The 21,498-nt window shown below is 43.3% G+C and overlaps 1 long non-coding RNA gene across 1 annotated transcript; it reads left to right on the top strand.

The window, feature by feature from the left end:
• Positions 1-15,358: 15,358 nt before the first annotated feature.
• Positions 15,359-21,401, top strand: LOC144375197 (uncharacterized). The gene is made up of 2 exons (XR_013434686.1): positions 15,359-20,209; positions 20,346-21,401. It is a non-coding gene; the product is annotated as an uncharacterized LOC144375197 (long non-coding RNA).
• The last annotated feature ends 97 nt before the right edge of the window (positions 21,402-21,498 follow it).

Genomic DNA, 21,498 nt, shown 5'->3' with positions numbered 1-21,498 from the left:
CAAAACAAATATGAGGTAAGAGAAGTCAGGAACTGGTTTCATTCAAAGAGTACAGACTTCAAGGGGATATGAGAAGGATTTCCAGATCGTGGAAGTATTCTATATCTCAGTGTGTAAAGTGATATACATATATTCATTAGTATATAAAAAAAAAAAAGAAAGACTGAGCCAAGCACAGTGGCACATGCCTGCAATCCCAGCAGCCCAGGAGGCTGAGTCAGGAGGATCCCGACTTCAAAGATAGCCTCAGCAATGGCAAGGTGCTAAGCAACTCTGTGAGACCTTGTCTCTAAAATACAAAATAGGGCTATGGATGTGGCTCAGTGGCCAAGTACTGGGGATTTCAATCCCTGGTACCAAAAAAAGAAAAACTAGACAGATCAGACTAGATAGGCAACATGAAGAATCTTTGTCTTCATATGTTCCCAAATGCTTTTCCATGTTTTTTGTTTGGTTTGATACCAGGGATTGAACTCAATATCACTTATCCGCTGAGGCACATCTCCCAGTTCTTTTTATTATTTATTTGTTTTGTTTTGTTTTGGTACTAGGGATTGAACTCAGGAGCACTTGACCGCTGAGCCACATCCCCAGCCCTATTTTGTATTTTATTTAGAGACGGTCTCACTGAGTTGCTTAGTGCTTCACCTTTGCTGAAGTAGCTTTGAACTCACCATTCTCGGGCCAGCCTCCCGAGCCACCAGGATTACAGGCGTGTACTACTGCACCCAGCATGTATTTATTTTGAGCAAGGATCTTGCTAAATGCTTAAGGGCCTTGCTAATTTGCAAGGATTTACAATCCTCATGCCTTGACCTCAAATTGTTGGGATTACAGCCATGGACCACCACACCCAGCTGTTTTCTGTTTTCACATTGAATTTCTCTGGTAACTAGGAAACAAAGAAAAAATAGAATTTTAAATGGAAAAAGTGGGGTGGGAGCCAGGCACCCTGTGCACACCTGTAATCCCAACAGTTTGGGAGGATAAGGCAGGAGGATCAGGAGTTCAAAGCCAGCTTCAGCAAAAGCTAGGTGCTAAGCAACCCAGTGAGACCCTGTCTCTAAATAAAATACAAAACAGGGCTGGGATGTGGCTCAGTGGTCAACTGCCTCTGAGTTCAAGCCCAGGTGCCCCCCACCAAAAAAAAAATAGTGTGTTGGAGATGGTAAAGCAATTGCCTAGCATATTTGAAGCCCTAGGTTAATTCCCCAGTATTGCAATAAAAGAGAATGGTGGGCTAGGGTTGTGGCTCAGTGGTGGAGTGTTATCTATTTTTCTATATATTTGAAATATTTCATAATTTAAAAAGAAAATTGTTTAAGTAATTCTATGCAATAATTATACACCTGCTGGGCACAGTGGCACAAGCCTGTAACCCCAGCTACACAAGAGGATGAGAGAGTAAAATCACAAAGTTGAGGACAGTCCTAGAAATTTAGTGAGACCTTGTCTCAAAATAAAAATAATTAGAGCTAGGGATGTAGCTCAGTGGTAGATTCCCCAAGGGCTCAATCACCAATACTGTGAAAAAAAAAAAAAAAAAGAAATTCAATACTTGTGTTGACTTTCAATTGAATATTTTTCTCACATTTAGAAAAGGAATATTAAATGTAAATAAACATTGAGAGAAAAATTTTATGTATTCTGTTTGAGTTACTACATTTTAAAGAATTTTGTAAGAAAATGAAAAAGTAATTATTCCCTTCCTGTTTACTTCCTAGGAAAAAAATATGTTAATCCTCACAAGAGGAACTTTTGGGAAAAACTCTAACCAAAGATAAGTTATGTTTTTATACCATGATATTTGCTTTGTATGCTGTGTGTGTGTGTGTGTGTGTGTGTGTGTGTGTGTGTGTGTGTGGTGCTGGGGATGAAACCTAGTGCCTCACATGTGCTAGGCAAGCACTCTATCACTGAGCCACAACACCATCCATGTTTGTTTGTTTTGGTTTTTGGTGCTGGGGATTAAATCCAGTCTTTGTGAATACTAAACACATGCTCTACCATGGAACCAACCTGCCCCGTGTTCTGTTTGAATGACCTATGATATAAAACGTGTTTTTTCTTCTTTACCCCATTTAAAAATTTTTGATTTAATTTAGGGGAAAGGATACTGGGGTTTGAACCCAGGGATGCTTTACCACTCAGCCACATCCCTAGTCCTTTTTTATTTTTTACTTTATGACAGGGTCTTGCTAAATTGCTTAGAGGCATCCCAGCAACTCAGGAACTCAGGAGACTGAGACAGGAGGATGTGAGTTTAAAGCCAGTCTCAAAGGCTTAGTGAGGCCTTAAGCAACTCAGCAAGAACCTGTCTCTAAAAAAGATCTGAGGATGTGGCTCAGTGGTTGAGTGTTCCTGGGTTCAATCCCTGGTACGAAAAAAAAAGAAAGAAAGAAAAGAAAAAAGTAGACAACCACTAAAAGAATGGAGACAGATAATAAAAATTCCAACCCAGTATAGGGGGAGAGGTCATGTACCCCTATAATACTAGGGACTTGAGAGGATCACAAATTCAAGACCAGTTTAGGCAGTTTAGTGAACCTGTCTCAAAATAAAAACTAAAACATTCTGGGGATGTGGTGCAGTGGTTAAGCACTCCTGGGTTCCATCCCCCATACCCAACAAATCAAAACAAGTTGAAAGTGGAATTGTTACACCATCTACATCAATCATTGTAGAAGTCTTTTAATTTTATAAGAAACTGCCAAACTGTTTTCCAAAATATTCTGCAGCAATTAATATTCCCACCAGAAGTAGAGAGTTCTAGTTGCTCCATGTACTTTGCCAACTTGGTATAAATACATTTTGAATAAATAAACAACAGAATGGTGTCCTGGCTCTTGAGATCAACAGTCTTTCCTTGAGTGGGTGACTCATAAGTTCCTCTGAATTCCAAGTTTATAAGGGCAGAGGAGACAAATGGTCTAGGGTAGCAAAGAATAAAGTAGAAATAATGATGATCTCAAACTTAGGATAAGCCTTTTTGGTGCTTTAGCTGTAGATGGACACAATACCTTTATTTTATTTTAATTTTTTTAATGTGGTGCTGAGGATCAAACCCTGTGCCTCACACATACCATTTTACAGTTACAATTTGTAATGTTAGGAGCTTTGTGCAGTTATCAAGAAAGTCCATTGTCTGAAGTTACTATTAGGCAGGCAGCTCCAGGCTTGATGAAACATTGTAGTTATCTAGCAAACAAGTTTTTCTATTTCCAGGAGCTATGCGCCTGCAATCAAGGTTGAAGCTTGATGAGGCTCTAACACAGAGGCATCTCAGGGCATTGCCATACCAGCTAGACAATGCACATATATTAGCTATATTATTAGATCCTAAGAGAGATTATAGGGCATTTTAAGGGTAGGAAACGGGTGCCTGATACCCACCAGGAGTTTTCTTACCAGGGGAACACTTTCCTGTACATTTCCATGGTCAGAATCCCTACATCTCCTCTTTTTTATTTTTTATGGCCTTTTTGATGAATAATATTTGTTTTTTCTTAAACATCAGCAGAGTAAAAAATAAGGTAAACATTGGTAACAGCAAGCACAACATAATAATCCCAATATTAAAAAACATCCACCTGTGAATAATTGCTTGACCCAAGTAAAGCTGGGTAACCATGAAGTTAGCCAATCCAATAAGTCTAAACCTCCATCATCTTGTTGGACCTTATCAATGATATCTTTAAAGTAATCTAACTCCTTTAAAATACAATTACTGTTACCACTAAGTTAAAGTAACACATTTTACTAAACTCCTGACATCCTTATGATGTAATAATAACAAATAATTAATTGTAACACAATTGTCAAGTATGGCTTGATAATGTTGTTTTTGTTCTTTATTAAGCATGTTGATTGTCGTAAAGGTATGATTAATATTTTTTACCATAGCTCAAGCCAGTTTTATAGTGGTTTTATAAGCCCCGACAGTTAGTTTAGGGATACCCACTAAGGAAAATGTCAAAGCGTTAAATTTTGTCTTAGAAGTTTTACTGAATCGCAACAGTTTTTATCAAGGGGAATAGACCTTTATGGATATGTTGTGGGTTTTTTTTTTTTTATTGGTTGTTCAAAACATTACAAAGCTCTTGACATATCATATTTCATACATTAGATTCAAGTGGGTTATGAATTCCCATTTTTACCCCAAATATAGATTGCAGAATTACATCGGTTTCACATCCACATTTTTACATAATGCCATATTAGTAACTGTTGAATTCTGCTACCTTTCCTATCCTCTACTATCCCGCTCCCCTCCCCTCCCATCTTCTCTCTCTACCCCATCTATTGTAATTCATTTCTCTCCTTGTTTTTTTTCCCATTCCCCTCACAACCTCTTATATGTAATTTTGAATAACAATGAGGGTCTCCTTCCATTTCCATGCAATTTCCCTTTTCTCTCCCACCTCATGTCTCTGTTTAATGTTAATCTTTTCCTCCTGCTCTTCCTCCCTGCTCTGTTCTTAGTTGCTCTCATTATATCAAAGAAGACATTTGGCGTTTGTTTTTTAGGGATTGGCTAGCTTCACTTAGCATAATCTGCTCTAATGCCATCCATTTCCCTTCAAATTCCATGATTTTTGTCATTTTTAGTGCTGTGTAATACTCCATTGTGTATAAATGCCACATTTTTTTTTATCCATTCATCTATTGAAGGGCATCTGGGTTGGTTCCACAGTCTAGCTATTGTGAATTGTGCTGCTATGAACATCGATGTGGCAGTATCAGGATGGTGGCCTATTAAATCCTGTGGGAATGGTAAGAACACAGTTAGTCTGCTAAGACAACAATGGGTACCATGAGACATTTTTGTAGGTAAATAACAATTTTAGTTAAGCAAACCCAGATATTATAATGGGTTTTAGAAGTCAAAGAGTCTGACTCTACTCAATTTCATGGCTGGAGTACAACTACAGAACAATATTGTTAAGACCAAAGTATTTACAGAGTTTTGTGTAAGTTTAGCAATCAAAGCAGTAACTAAGGTTTTTTTTTCCATTTTTTTATTGATTGTTCAAAACATTACAGAGCTCATGATATATCATCTTTCATACATTTGACTCAATTGGGTTTTGAACTATCCCCCCTCCCCTCCCCTCCCCTCCCATCTTCCCTCTCTACCTCCTCTGCTGTTGTTCAATTCTCTCCCCTTTTTTTCCCCCTCCCCCTTGCCCCTCATAACCTCTTATAATTTTGTGTATCACTGAAGGTCTCCTACCATTTCCATATGCTTTCCCTTCTCTCTCCCTTTCTCTCCCCCCCATTCTTCTTAGTTTACTGTTAGTCTTTTCCTCATGGTCTTCCTTCCTGTTCTATTCTTAGTGGCTCTCTTTATTTGACCCAGCTATTGCTCTTCTTGGATTATTCCCTGAGGACCTTAAAAGAGCGCACTATACGGATACGGCCACATCAATGATTATACCTGCACAATTCACAATAGCTAGACTGTGGAACCAACCTAGATGCCCTTCAATAGATGAATGGATAAAAAAATTGTGGCAGCTATACACAATGGAGTATTATGCAGCACTAAGAAATGACAAAAGCATAGAATTTGCAGGGAAATGAATGGCATTAGAGCAGATTATGCTAAGTGAAGCTAGCCAAGCCCTAAAAAACAAATGTCAAATGTCTTCTTTGATATAAAGTAACTAAGTTTTTTAGAGTACATTTTAACCTCATTTAAGCCAAGAGCTGTTGAGCTGATGTTGTTAATGATTTTATAAGTCCCCGGAAATCTAGTATCTTGGGATCCTCTTTCAGTGTATCTTCTCTTTCGAGGAGAGAGATCATTGTCCTTTTGTTTGATGGGATTCTCCTCATTTACAATCAAACAAAACCTGGGGGATTAGGTTGTGAAGTCCCCGATGTCCATTCATAATTAAATTGATAGGTCTCACACACCGGAGCTGGAATCCAAACTGGATCTGTGGGTGTAACCATAGCAGTCTATCCTTTTCCCAGGTGATCAGAGGCAATGGGGCTTGTCATCCTGGGTCTGGTAGAAACCTATATATTACATAAATTTTTGGTAATGGCTGTTTGGGAATAAAATGTCTATCCAAAGTAGATGACCAATTGTCAGTATTAACTTTGTGTTGCATGTTGAGTGCATAAACTGTAAATAAAATAATATCTAAAGCATTATTTACATGATCGAGCCTGGATCCCCTTTTTCGTTTTGTTTTAAAAGGCAAGTTTTAAAAGCATGATGTTTTTGTTTAACTAAAGTTTGTCCAGTAGGATTATAAGGAATATCATGATTTAAAATTATGTTTTATTGATTATAAAATATTATAAAATTGTGTAAAAGTATGAGATGTACATGTAGGGGTATTATTTGTTTTTAAACAAATAGGCTAGTCCATGATGGCAAAACAAAGTAATAAATGAGAAATGTAAGTAGATAACATATAAGACCTTTTCACATTAGCCCAAATGAACTTAGAATGAGTATCAATAAAAACATAAAGAAAGGAGTAAGGGTGAAAAAGAGGGAAATGGGGAACATTTATTTGTCAAAGTGTATTGGAATGTAGGTCTTGTGAATTTATAAATTTTTACATAGGAGTTTGGAGAGGTATATAGTGAGAACAGTTGTTAACTATAGCATAAACCTGTTGAGAAGAGATGGAAGACTTTTTTTAGTGATTGGACATTTTTTTTAACTTTATTTTATTTATTTTTATGTGGTACTGAGGATCCAACTCAGCCCGTGATTGGGCATTTTGATGAAAAAAAATTATGGGATTTTATAGTATCTGAAAATAAAGGACAAAGGAATTTTAACAGTTTTATCGGTATGAATGTTACCTTTTATTAAAGGCCCAGGAATTTTGGTGTGGCTGTGTATATAAGAGAGGAAGATAGGAGACATATGATGTTGTAAAAGAGTTTAAGGGTTAAAAAAAAAAGAGAGAGAGAGATAGTAAGTTGAAATCTAAATGAGGGCATAATATAGTTATAAAAATATGAGGAACGAGTTTTAGTTATATATTGAGAACTTGTAATAATGTTTAAAGTAGTAGAAAATAGTCAGTGTCAGGACAATGGTAGTTAACTTAGCTTCTTGTGGAGAGATTTGAGGTAGGATATAATTGTTAGTTTATTTATTATTAATAAGAACAAATATTACAAGAGAAATGGTAGAAATTAAAGAAGGGTAATGTATAACTTGATATAACAAAGAGAATTGTCCATTATGAGGCATGTGAAATTAATTGGTGTTAAAAAATTTGTTAATTTTTTAACAATATTTACAGAGGAAGAACTGTAAATATTGGAGATATGAAGTTTTTTTTTATATAAGTAAGATATAAAACATGAATGTTTATGTTTGCTAAGGATAAAATTTTAGTATGACCATTAGTAATTAATTGAGTATATATAACAGTAAAAGGCAAATTATCATAGCCTGAAAAATTAGAACAATATAATTATTTTAATATATATAATTTTTTATTATAATTAGTAACTACTGTTGTAAAGGTATAAGGTGTTTCAACAAAAACTATTTTTTTAAATATGTTTTTAGTTGTAGAAGGACACAACATCTTTATTTTATTTGTTTTTATTTTTATGTGATGCCAGGAATCGAATCCAGTGCCTCACACATGCTAGGCTACCACTTTACCACTGAGCCACAACCCTGACCCTAACAAAAACTATTAACGACAAGGACACATTAGACTGAAAGTTGATTTACCATTATTGTTGATAATTTTTAAAAATTTTTTGTAAAGTCTGTTTTAAAGAAAGAGTTAAACAAAGAAAAGAGGCAGCATATTGTTTTTTTAACAATTGGAAAAATTGAGACATTAGTTTGGCATTAGTTTTAATTTTTAATTTATGTATTTAAGAAACTATATCTATATAATTTTTATGTTAAATATGACTTATTTATTTTAATTGTAACAAAAATATAATAAAAATATGATTAATGGTATTAATCATTTTTGTTTTGTTGAAGAAAAATTTTAGAAGTAATGGATATTATATTTTAGATAATTTTTAGAAATTAAGACTTTATTGTTTGGTCACCTAGAAAAACCTATAAGTTAGAACCTTAAAGACATTCATATTTTTTATTTGATTACTCGATTGGAATTAGGTTATTTGGATTTATTTAATTACTTGAATTTTTATTTATGAGTGTTTATTTGTCTAAATGTCAATTTTGATATAAAGTACATAATGTATAGATATAAGACAGGCCTGTACAATTGGAAATGTCAGGTATCATAGACACTGAAATTAAGTTTCAAGTTAGCTAGCCATTTTTGTCCTTGACACTTATCAGTCTTATTTTTAACATAATGATATTTATTTCTGTTTAAGGATTTATTAAAAAGAATTTTTGAATGTATTTGAGAGTTAATTTTGGAGAAATTGGACTTTGGATAAAGACAGAATGTAAAAACCATTATAGTTAGATAAAATAAAACTGATCAGGAAAATATATCAACTTATATAGAATATTAAAAAATTTATATTGCCATAATACTACTTTTTTTTTTTAATCAGACTAGAGTGTACTTTTAGTTTAGATAAGAGCCAGTTGGAAGCCTGTGAAATTTTTAAGAAAAAACTTTTTTTAAAAAGAAAGTTTGTACATTTATAATGTTTTAATTTTTTTCTTTTCGTGTTGTAACATTAGGGAGGAACTGGTCAAGAAAGTCAGTTGAATAGATAAGACAGTTAGCCAAGCAGTTTGGATTTAAAAGAGATACTTTTTTTTTTTTTTTTGTCTTAACTGTTTTTTTTTTTTTAATAAGTTTAATAAATCTTGCAGGTCCTGTAATTTATCTTTTAAATATAAGGCTAGGAAAGTTAGAGATCTAGAAGAAGTTAAAATGTTGGTAAAACTGGTGTAACTATTTTCCCCCTTTTCTTTTATACGATAATTTTTAAAAGTATTGTGTTATAAAGTATTGTGTTTACATATTTTGTGCAGTTTTTTCTTTTTTTTCTTTTTGTTTTAAATCTTGTAAATCTTACATATGGTTGAATATAAGTAATGATTTGCTGTGGATTGGAAAGAATAGAGCATGGTAGCCATAGGGAAGTTTTGGACACTTATTTATTTATTTGTCCCAGACTGGGGTGGCCTCTTGAGGCCATACATAAAGATACACCATAAAGGGGCTGGGGATGTGGCTCAAGTGGTAGCGTGCTCCGATCGGGTTCGATCCTATCCTCAGATCCTCAGCACCACATACAGACAAAGAGGTTGTGTCCGCCAAATACTAAAAAATAAATATTGAAATTCTCTCTCTCAAAAAAAAAAGATATACCATAAAAGTATTTATTACCATGACTTTAGTATTTGTGTCCAATAACCCTGTAATTGACTGTTTATTTAAACAAAGAATTAATTTGTTAATTAGAGTGGCCCGGGGCATTTTAAGTTAGCAGTAACTGATAAACATGTTTCAATGGCAGTAGAGTCCAAACTTGTATTTTTTCTTTTATTTGAAAGTTGTAACTTTTTAAATATAGTCAAAGGTAACGGTTCATTTTTAGGTTGGTTAGCAGAATTTATCTTAATAGGACAGACAGTTAAGTTAGGAGACCCACCATCCTCCTCCGCTTGTCCCAAACACTTAATCAACTGGGATTTAGCTAGGGGCAGGGCAGCTGCCACAGCTGGCCATGGAGGCAATGGCAATGAATTTGAGGAGTCCAGGCAGAGAGCTGTTGTCAGGGCTGTGTTGCTGCTGTGACAGGAGCCATAGGGGATTTAAAGGGACCGCATAGCAGGCACAGAGAGGAGAAGAGCAGGCAGGTTGAAAAAAGCTTTATCAGTAGTATCTCTACAAAGAAACTGAGTTTGTAACACAGAAATGGGGGCACGAGGTTCCTCATGGAATATCTTACCTACCTCCTCTCAATCTTTTGACCATAATGAGCCACTTTCTGGGTACCAAGAACAAGATGAATCTATTTTTGTCAGCAAGACAGTAAATTCAGTGTTGCTTACAGTGGCAGGTCCAGCCTTGCAAAGTAATAAAGAAAGCTCTGCCCAACGACATCAGTGAGCATCCGAAAGAGAATTTCCCATAGTTATTGATAAGGGATCGGTACCAGACAATGACAGATGTGTTAAAAGCCTACTCCAGGCATAAGTAACTATTCCCTTCCCTGTTACCTGTCAACGTCTGGAGGGGTCTCTCTTAGGGCAGATTTTGTTGTCCCAAACTCTCTGTGGAGTAAGTGGCTGTGTGGGGAGAAAAGTCTTCTCGTGCCCCAACATTGGTCACCAGTTATAAAGAAATAATAATAAAGAGGAGACATAGAGACAAGGTGCAGAGGCAGGGAAGGTGGTAGAGTGGCACAGGGCATTTTAAAGTTGGGGAACAGGGTGCCTGTTACTACTCACCAGGGAGTTTTCTCACCAGGGGAATTTTCCCTGTACATTTCCACAGTCAAAATCCCTACAGTTTATTTTTTAAATGCACAAGTGCCGCAGTCTGTCTGGGCACAAATAACGGAGCCACCACAAAGCCTTGTAGGTTCAAATAGCAAGTCTTTATTCCTGAACTCTCACCGGCATTCTACACACACTTCCCAGGAACACACTCCCTCCACTGGGCTCCACGCGCCAATTCTCCCAGAACCCCAAGAGAACTCCAAGGGAACTCCAAAGTAGGTGGCAGGATTTTCCCTAATCCCAGCAGGATCTGCCCTAATCCCAGAGTCCCCCTATTCCCAGAGGATATGCCCTAATCCCTGAGCCACCCTAATCCCAGAACAGGGTCACCTTTCAACCATTCCCTCTAGCAAAATGCCAGGCGTCATTCCGACTAAATTGTGGCTCTCAACACACAAGTTTCTTTCTCTTCCTTTGTCCCGACTAATCTCAGGAGAAATAGCATACCTTTCTTTCTGCAGTTTAGGAAAATTTATCTGTCCAGGCTTTGGGAATGATACCAGAAAATCTCAGAAATGACTGTCACAACAAGAACAAGTGGAAAGTAGCCTGTGAGTCACTTTAAAAGCCCCTGATGGGCAGAATCATGAAAGATGCAAACCAGGCAGAGATACACATAAGAGTTTACTTGTCAGAGCTGATAAATAAGGGCCATCTCTCTATAGGAGAGAGAGGCAAAACAGGCTTGGGTTCTGGGATTTTTATGGGGGAGGCTTAGGAATCAGAGCCAAGCAGGTCCTAATGTGGGCGGTTAGGGGTTTGGTTGGTACGAGGAAATGGTGAACCTTTCTCAGAAAGGCTCTTGGGCGGAAAAAAGAAACTTTTTTTCTTAAAATGGCAGGGCTGACACTTAAGATGGCCATCCAGATGCTTTTTTGTTTTTTATTGGGTACCTTAGGGAACAGGGATATAGGTCAATCTTCTAGAACTGCTTCCTGCTGGGAAAGGTTGGCGTTTGAACCCTTCATCAGGGGTGCAGGATGTCATTGGAAGGATGATGGAGGTTGGTGGTGGTGTGATAAACCCAGCCTAATTCTCTCTTAAGATCAGGAGCTATCTTGTCACAAGTTATAAAAGATTCATTTCTGTTTTCTGTAAAATATTAGGATTTCTATTTAGCCTGGCTGGATTTTTAATGTTTTAAACTTGCTTGGAATTCCTGCCTGTGCCTTGAACTCACCCATGCCTGACTTTCCCTGACCAGATAACAACTTTCTGAAACTTTAGTGGCACTGAGAAACTGATGTGACTCCATTTTTGAGAAATCAGCTTCTACCTCAAGGCCTGTCCAGCGGGGCCTTTACCCACCCTGTTGAGTTGTTTGTAAATAACAGGAGAGATCTGCAGCACCAGGTGTCCCTGACTCAGTTACCCTAGGTGAGGACCCATAGCAATCCCCTAGCAACCAGCAATCAGTGTGAGACAGTGAAAATACCTGAAATGCCAGGTGACCCTCCCAGTAGTCTCGGTGATTGATAAAATGCTAGGAAACAGTGTAGTTTAGCGCATACACCCCTCATGGTTTAAACCAATCAATTCAAACATATCCACCTCTTGTACTAACCAATCAGTCTTACCTAACTTGTTCCCGCCAGCGAATGTGCTAATCAATGTTAAGAGTTGTTTCAGGCTGGGATTGTGGCTCAGCAGTAGAGCGCTCCCCTAGCATGGGCAGGACCCGGGTTTGGTTCTCAGCACCACATAAAAATAAAGGCATTGTGTTGTGTCCATAAAAAAAAAAAAAAGAGTTGTTTGATATTCCCACGGTATGAAATGATTTGCTGTGTGATGTTGTGACACATAGAGTATCCTCCAAAAAACCTATAGATCCTCATTGAACTAAGGGCCAGGACTCACTCCTCAGGACCTCTGGGTCGGAAATGGTTGTGAGTCCAGGCTCGAGCTTGCAATAAAAACTCTGTGATTGCAATGGATTTGGATCCTGGAGATCTATTGGGGTCCCACAAATCTGGCAGGCATTATAGCACCTCATAAATTCTGGCTTTCCCTGGCCAGATAACAACCCTTTCTGAAACTCTAGTGGTGCCTCATAAATTCTGATGTTGGGATCTAAATTTACTCCCTAAGTGCTGAACCATTTAGACCATTAACTTACTACCTGCCTTTGTGTTGTGCTTGTCAAAATTCTGTTATCTGTAAGTTCTCCAGACACCCTCGCCACTCTTTTGCAACTTTCTGTACTATAAAGCTGCACTCCTCCTAGAGAGCTGAGGGGCTGTCTTCTATTCCCACGGGTTTCTGGAGAGACAGCCCTGGCTGGCCGGAATTACAAGCTTGCTTTTATTTGATTTAAATTGGAGTCAGTGGTCATTTCTTTGCGTCGTGGTTTAACAGGTGGAATGCTGTTCTCCATGCCCCAATTTTTAGGGAGGGATTGGTATTCCTGTAACAAAAGCTGGTTTATAGTTTGATTAGATATTTTTTTGGATCTGGGCTTGAACCAGTCTAATGATGCAGGGGGAAAGCATTAACAGAAGGCCTATGACAAGGAGAGGGATCAGGAAAGGAAGTGCCCACTGGAGAAGGCGGTTACTTAGCTGCCATCCTTCAGCAGAGGAGAGCTGTTTTTTCTGATGCTCAAGGTCTTGTTGGAGTTGTTTTATCTTATCCTTTACTATACCAGATTGATTGACATAAAAATAGCATTCCTCCTGTAGGTACCGACAAAGTCTGCCTTTTTCAATCATAAAAAGATCAAGCCCCTTCGATTCTGCAGGATCACAGCAGCTAAAGAATCAAGCTGGGACTGCATGGTTAGCAAGTGACTCTAAGTCTCCTAGAAATTGGAATGGTAATTCCTGGTAATGGTACCCCTGGGAAGCGAGCGCAGAATGAGGAAGGAGGGCAAAAATAAAAAAAGGGAAGGATGATATTCATGGTTCTGCAGATGGTATTCATGATCCTCATGGTCCTCAGAGACCGAAGGAAGATTGGGAGTTCCGGCCTTGGAGAAAGTAGCTTGGGAGGGCCCGTGGGTGTCACTGTATAAAAGGGTGGATAAAACCATTTTAAATGGGAGTTATGAACTCAACATGGGATGCCCTAAAGGTAGACCATAAGAATAACCCCATAGGGTTCAGTCTGTTTTGCAGAGTTGAGAGGAGGAGGTGAGCCTATTGGGGGGTAGTTAAAACGTACCAGGTCTCCAGGAGACAGAGTCCAAGAAGGGGAAGAGGCAGAACGAGGCTTTGACAGAACAGCATTACCGTATTGCCAAAGAAGCTTCCCAATGTATGCAAGAAGGGGCCAGAAAAGACGAGGCGCAAGGGGTAGCAGATAATCAGAGAGTGGTGAGCTGAGCAGGGATATAGGCCATCCATATAGGAGCTCAAAAGGGGAGATATTAAGTGGCTTCTTTGGGAGGGCTTATAACCTAAGAAGAGCCAAGAGAAGGAGTTTAGTCCAATCTAAATATAATTCACGAGACACTTTAGTGAGAATGTTCTTCAAGGTATGTATGGTTGGTATGCTCCACCTTGCCAGAGGACTGGGGATGGTAGGGGATATGAAAATGCCAGGGGATGTTGAGAGCCTTAGCTACAGACCGTGAAACATGGGAAGGAAATTCAGGACCATTATGAGACTGGAGTGAGGAGGGGAGGACGAATTGGGGAAGAATGTGTTCAAGGAGGATGTTGGCATATTTATTGGTGGAAGGAAAAGCCTTGACCCATCCCAAGAAGGTGTCGAAAGTACAGAGAGAAATTTGTACCACTTGACCAGGGGCATAAGGGTGAAATTCAGCAGCTAATTAGAGCAAGGGAGATATCCTCTTGCTTGGTGTAAAAAGAAAAGCAGGTGGGCAGAGATTGAAAGTGGGATTGGTTTTTTGGGAAAATTTCACAGGAGGCAAAGAGGGTAGAGAGAAATTGTAGGTCCTCTGCAGAGAGTTTAAGGTGTCTGCCTGATGGGATTTACAATGTGAGATTCCAATGGCAGTGGGAAGCTTTGAGGCCTGAAGGAGATCTGAGATAAAGGGGACATTAGTAATTGAGTTCCCTTGGAGGTAGGGAATTTGCACTCCTTCCAAATAGCAGAGTGGGGGAGAAGTATGTGAAAAGCATATTTAGAGTCAATGTAGACAATGTAGATGCTCCCTTTTCAAAAGTGAAGGCTCTGATGAGGGCAATGAGTTCAGACTGCTGATTGGATGTATTACCTGGGTGTGGGGGGAGCTCCCATCCACCTAACCAAGGGTAGAGGAGACTCATCCGTTGAGGGGTGGGGGTGGGAGGGCTGGGGGGGTGGACTATCTAACCAGATTGTGTGTGGGGGGGAGAGAAAGCTCCCACTGCACCCAGGGTAGAGGGGGACTCCCCCGTAAAGGGGGGAGACCTCTCTAACCTGGGTGTTGGGGGAGCTCGATCCAGTGCAACCAGGATGGAGGGGACTACCCCCTCCAAAGGTAAGACCCTTCTAACGGGAGTGTCCGGGGGAGCTAGAATCCCAATGCACCCAGGGAAGAGGGGACTCCACTCTCCAGAAAGGAGAACCCTCTGACCTGGGCGTAGGGGGATACCCCTGCCACACCCAGAATAGAGAGGACGCCCCCCTTCAGAAGAAAGACTCCTCAAACCTGGGTATGGAAGGGGGGAGCCTCCGCCGCAACCAGTGTAGAGGGGACTCCACCCTCCAGGAAGAAGACTCTCGAATATGGGTTTCGGAAAGGGGACCCCAGCTGAACCCGGGGTGGGGAAAACTCTCCGCTCAAGGAAGGAGACCCTCTAACCTGGGTGTCAGGGAGCTCGTGTACCACCGCACCCAGGGTAGAGAGGACTTCCCTCTCTAGAGGAGAGAACCATCTACCCTGGTGTTGGGGGGGAGCCCCCACCACGTTCAGGGTAGAGGGCACTTCCCTCGCTCTCAGGGTGAGGACCCCTCCAGTCTGGGTGTTGGGGCGAGCTCCCACCGTACCTAGGGTGGAGGGGACTCCCCTCTCAAGGGAGGACTCCCCTCGACCCTGGATGTGATGGGAATGCCCCCCCAACACCCAGGTTAGAGGGGACTCCCCCCTAGAAGGGGTGTCGCCTCTACCCTGGGGAAGATGGTGTACACCCGAAACCTAGGTTAAAGGGGTCTCCCAACTCTAGGGGAGTCCCTTCTACCCTGGGTGCAGTGGGAGCTCCCCTTCGATGCCCAGATTAGAGGGGTCTCCCTCCTCGAGAGAAGAGCCACCTCTAACCTGAGTAGGGAAGGAGCTCCGGTCTAGGGGAAAGACCACCCTCTCACCTGGGTGTCGGGGGCAGCTCGTATACCATCGTCCCTCTAGGGGGGAACCCCTATAACCTGGGTGTCGGGGGCAGCTCCCAGTGCACCCAGGGTCAGGGGGAATCCGCCCTCTAGGGGGGAGGCCCCTCTCACCTGGGTGTCCGGGGCAGCTCGTATGCCATCGCACCCAGAGTATCAGGACTCCCCCCTCGAAGGGGGACACCCCTCTAATCTGGGTGTCATGGCCAGCTCATATGCCATCGCACCCAGGGTAGGGGGGACTCTGTGCTCTAGTGGGGAGGCCCCTCTATCCTGAGTGTCGGGGGGCAGCTCGTATGCCACTGCACCTTGGGTAGGGGGGACTCCCTCCTCAAGGGGGGGGGACACCCCTCTAACCGGGTGTGGGGGCCAGTTTGTATGTCACCTGACCCAGGGTCGGGGGAATCCACCCTCTAGGGGGGAGACCTCTCTAACCTGGGTGTCGGGGGCAGCTATTATGCCATGGCACACAGGGGAGGGGAGACTCCCCCTTTTAGTGGGGAGACCTTCTCACCTGGGTATCGGAGGCAGCTTGTATGCCATCGACCCATGGTCAGGGGGCCTCGGCCCTCAAGTGGGGAGACCCCTCTAACCCGGGTGTCGGGGGCAACTCGTAAGCTACGGTACCAAGGGTAGAGCGGACTCCCCCCTCGAGATGGAACACCTCTCTCCCCTGGGTATGGGGGGCAGCTCGCATGCCACCACACCCAATTTGGGGGCACTCTGCCCTCTTGGGGGGAGACCCCTCTCACCTGGGTGTCGGGGTCATCTCCTATGCTCATATGCCCTCTCATGGGAGACCCCTCTAACCTGGGGGTAGGGGGCAGCTCCCACCGCACCCAGGCAAGGGGGGACACCGCCATCTAGTGGTGAGACACCTCTTACCTGGGTGTCCAGCTCCCACAAGACGCAGGGTAGGGGGGACTCCCCCCTCTAGTGGGGAGACCCCTCTAACCTCGGTGTCGGGGGGGGCAGCTCTTTTGCCATCGAACCCAGAGTAGGGGGTCTCCGCCCTCAAGGGGTAGACCCCTCTAACCTGGTTGTCGGGGGCAGCTCGTATATCACTGCACCTTGGGTAGGGGGACTCCCCCTTGGAGGGGGGACACCACTTTAAACTGGGTATCGGGGCCAGCTTATATGTCACGTGACCTAGGGTCGGGGGAATCCACCCTCTAGAGGGGAGACCCCCCTCTAACCTGGGGGTCGGGGGCAGCTCCCACAAGACGCAGGGTAGAGGGGACTCCCCCCTCTATTGGGGAGACCTATCGTATGCCACCACACCCAGGGTAGAGGGGACTCTAGTGGGGAGATACCTCTAACCTGGGAGTCAGGGTCAGCTCTCACCGCACCCGGCAAGGGGAGACACCGCCATCTAGTGGGGAGACACCTCTTACTTGGGTGTAGGGAGCAGCTCCCACCGCACCCATGGTAGGGGAAACTCCCCCTCTCTGGTGAGGAGACCCCTCTAAGCTCTGTGTCGGGGGCAGCTGGTTTGCCATCGAACCCAGGGTAGGGGGTCTCCGCCCTCTAGTGTGGAGATCCCTCTAACCTCGGTGTCAGGGGCACCTCGTATGCCATGGCACCCAGGGTAGGGGGGACTCGTCCCTCTAGGGAGGAGGCCCCTCTAACCTGGGTGTTGGGGGTAGCTGGTATGCCATCGCACACAGGGTAAGGGGGACTCCATGCTCCAGGGGGGAGGTCCCTCTAACCTAGGTGTCTCAGGGATCTTCCCAGTGAACCCAGGGTAGAAGGGACTCTCCCCTCCAGGAGAAAGTTCCCTGTAACCTGAGTGTCAGGGGGAGCTCCCCACCGCACCTAGGGTAGAGGGGACTCCCCCCTCCAGGTGGGAGGTCCTTCTAAACTGGGTGTGTGTGTGTGTGGGGGGGAGCTCTGTGCACGTCTGACCTGTCCCTGCTGCCCCACCATCCCCAGCCCTGCTCTTGCTCCTCCACTCCCTCCAGCTGGCGACTTCCCAGGGTGGAGGGGACTCCCCCTTCCAGGGAGGAGGTCCCTCTAACCTGCTTGTAGGTCCTCCTAGCTGTCAGGTTTCCTTATGAGTCCTCCGGAAAAGTATTCTTCCCTCTTTGAGCCTCAGTTTCTGGGGGTAACTAAAAGTTCTCAGCTGGCAGGAGAAAAGCAAGAATTTGTCTTTGTTAATATAATTATGCTCCTTGTCCCTTTCTATTGGCAATATGTATTCACCTTTAGAGCCCGGATGATCACAGAAGCCCGGTGCCTCTTGAGTGCTGGGCAAAGTCTCTAGCACTGAGCCACATCCCAGCCCCTTCCTTGGACGTGGTGGACTTTGTTTTTTGGCTCAGCGGCACTGTCCACCTGGCTCCGCCCCCCGCACTGTCCACCTGGCTCTGCCCCACCCCCCCCGCACTGTCCACCTGGCTCCGCCCCTCCACGGCTGCACCGCCTCCGGTTGCCACGCAGCAGCAGACTGAGCTTCCAGCCCTGGAATCTTCGGGAGACGCACTCAAACACATCCAAACCACTACTCCCCAAAAAGCAAAACCTCAAGGATGTGGAATTTCACTTTCCAGCCAGGGTTCTTGCGAGGTGCGCACCATCCGCTCCCACATCCCAGCCTCAGGTCCATCCCCTCCTCCCAGGTCCTACCATCTTCACTGCATCCCTGGCCCCTACCGAGTGCCAGCTACGGTGCGGGGTCCTGGGGTAACCTGGGGGAAAAAACATGGACTGTGCCCTCGAGGCTGAACTGTCCCTGCTGCCCCAGCACCCCCAGCCCTGCTCTTGCTCCTCCACTCCCTCCAGCTGGCGACTTCCCAGCAATTCTTCAAGCTCATGCCGTCACCTTTGCCAAGAGGACTTCCCTGGTGCACAGGCGGGGACTGGCGCCCTCTTTTTATTCTCATAAGCACCTGCGGAAAACGGCTGCAACCTTTGCCTTTCTGGGTTTTCATCTCTCTTCCCCCGTGTCTTCCTGGGTCCTCTCGAAGCCGCAGCGCCTCCTGGGGGTGGCACATGGTACATTCAGTGAATGCTAAGTGAACAGAGCTTTGTGACCAACAGAAGCAGGAAGGATGCCAACGGTAGCACTCAGGAGAGGTTCTGATCTGGGGATGCTTGCTCATAAAGCTCTAGCATCTCTCAGATGGTTGGTTCTGTCTTGCCTGAAACCATCTCCTTGGCAATCAGTTCAGCCTCTCCTGCCAGGGGACGTCTGGTCTCTAGGAGTCGCTTGTCTTCCCTACCCTAGGTTACACCTGTCCTTCGTGGGCTGGCTTTACTGGTGTCTGCACCTAAGTTCATACAGTGTCCTAGGAAGGGATACACTGCTCTGACCCTAAACTCTTATTCCTTAGTGACTTCCTCTCTTTCTCCTGCTGTTTCCCAACTGCATTCTAGTCTTCTCTGATCTGGACTCTGGGATCAAATATTCTTGGATTTATATTTCTAGCCTTGAGACCCGAACAACTTATCTTTTTGCATTTCTTCAAGTGTAAAATGGGAAACTAATTATGGTTCTAACCTCAGAACAGGGTTATATGGGACAAAGCATGTAGGATACTAAGTCTGTTGTGCCACTTGCATGTGTAGAATATGCACGCTGCCTTATAAATTGTCCCCTACATCTCATATGTCAATTACTGGACATCTCCATATAATTATTAATTATTTTTTTAGAGAGAGTGAGAGAGAGAATTTTTTAATATTTATTTTTTAGTTTTTGGCAGAAACAACATCTTTGTTTGTATGTGGTGCTAAGGATCAAACCTGGGCTGCATGCATGCCAGGGGAGCCCTCTACCACTTGAGCCACATCCCCAGCCCTAATTATTGCCACAGTCTTGGCTGGGCACGAGATCAGGAGGCACTCACAGCTTGTAGATTCAAACAGCAATTCTTTATTCCCAAACTCACACCGGCCTCTCCACACGTTCTGGGGAAATCCAAGTTCTGCCCGCATAATTCATGTCCCAAATACTTTCTCAATTCTACGAGAACTCAAGGGGAACTCAGGCAGCAGGAACACCCTATACCCAGCAGCAATAACCTTAAACCTGGAACTTCCCTAAACCCAGATTGTCTTAAACCGGGAACACCTTAAACTTGTCTTAAACCTGGAACGCCCTAAACCCAAGGAGTGGGATACTTCCTCAAACCTGCAGGATACACCTTAAACCTGGATCCACCCTTGTCCTTGAGCAGGGTCATCTTTCTCAAACACACATGCAAGGTCACAGCGAATTTCCAAGGCAAGTCCATTTAACATGGGGTACGCTGGCAAGGAAATTTTGATGTGTCATTCCTACTTGGCAATGACCCTCAGCAAATTATTAATTATTTAGCTTGCTTTTTCCCTTCAACTTTTAAAATTTTGTTGGGAGGAGTGGATAGAAAAAGGAAAGACAGTAGAATGAACTGGACATAACTTTCCTATGTTCACATGTGAATACATGACCAGTGAAACTCCACATCATGTACAACCACAAGAATGGGATCCTCATTGGAATGGGTTGTACTCCAGGTATGTGTAGTATGTCAAAATCCACTCTACTGTCATGTATATCTAAAAAGAACAAATTTTCTTTTTTTTTTTAAAGAGAGAGTGAGAGAGTGAGAGAGAGAGAGAGAGAGAGAGAATTTTAATATTTATTTTTCAGTTTTCGGCGGACACAACATCTTTGTTTGTATGTGGTGCTGAGAATCGACCTGGGCCGCACGCACACATGCCAGGCGAGCGCGCTACCACTTTGGCCATTATACTCATTGGCATATTTCTGTGCTGTGGCATTTCTTGCTGCATCAATCTGGTTCCAGTACTAATGAATTCTTGTTTCTCTTATAGACCACCTATCACTTGAATGGCCCTCCAGCCTATTACTTCTCAATTGGACTTTTAGCATGGACCACTCGATAGACCCGATATTTTTAAGGGGGACTCCAAACTGCTTGCCCCACACCGTCTCTTTTCAGCCTAAAGAAGCCAGAGAGATCCTCTTCGTCCCCCTTCCTCACAGCAGTAAGGAGTTCCCAAATTAGAGGGGGGAATGAAGCCGGATTTAAAGTTAGGTAGTCAGTGTAGTTAGATAAATCGGGGTCTAATACCGAGTGAAATCTAAAATGGAGGCCATGCTAAAAATGATTCCAGGAAACACAGGACAACTCGTGGTAATCAGAAGGCAATATGCTCCACTGACAGAGATGAAAAATGAGACTCCCCAATAATTATGATTCATTACTTTTAAGATTAAAAGTAGTCAGAAAAAGGAGTGGGGAATGAAAGGGTAAAGTTTCTAAGCTGGAAAGCTTGAATGTAAAAGATTAGGTATTATTAAGTTCCTCTGTTACACCCAGATTCCTGAGATAGTTAAGACAATGCCCTACTGGCCATTTAGCCTAGGGGCCTGTGCAGTTTGTCACAGGGCCTGAACCAATCAGTTTGAATGTGTAACCCGCTTAGGAATGACCAATCACCCCCACCCAACCTGTTCCCGCCAATGAATGTGCCAATCAAATCTCAGAGTTGTTGTTCAATTTTCCCGCACCTCATGATGATTTGTTCTGATGTATGCAAAGCCCACTGCCCTCTCCAGAAAGTGTACTTAAGCTCTGCTTGACCTTTGCTCTGGGCTCTGGGCTGCTCTCCCTTCTTGAGTGAGCACGGAGCCCCAGCGCGCTGGAATGGATCCCCAATAAATCCCCTTTTGCCAATTGCATGGAGTAAGTCTCTTGTGTGGTCTCTCCCTCCGACGCTCCGCCGGACCCCTCTTACAAGCACGCTACCGCTTGAGCCACATCCCCAGCCCAAAAGAA

Source organism: Ictidomys tridecemlineatus, chromosome 2 (genome assembly GCF_052094955.1).
Source record: "Ictidomys tridecemlineatus isolate mIctTri1 chromosome 2, mIctTri1.hap1, whole genome shotgun sequence".
In the NCBI taxonomy this organism is placed as follows: domain Eukaryota; kingdom Metazoa; phylum Chordata; class Mammalia; order Rodentia; family Sciuridae; genus Ictidomys; species Ictidomys tridecemlineatus.
Note: the sequence above shows the minus strand (reverse complement) of the source record. Positions and strands in the feature narration are given on the sequence as shown.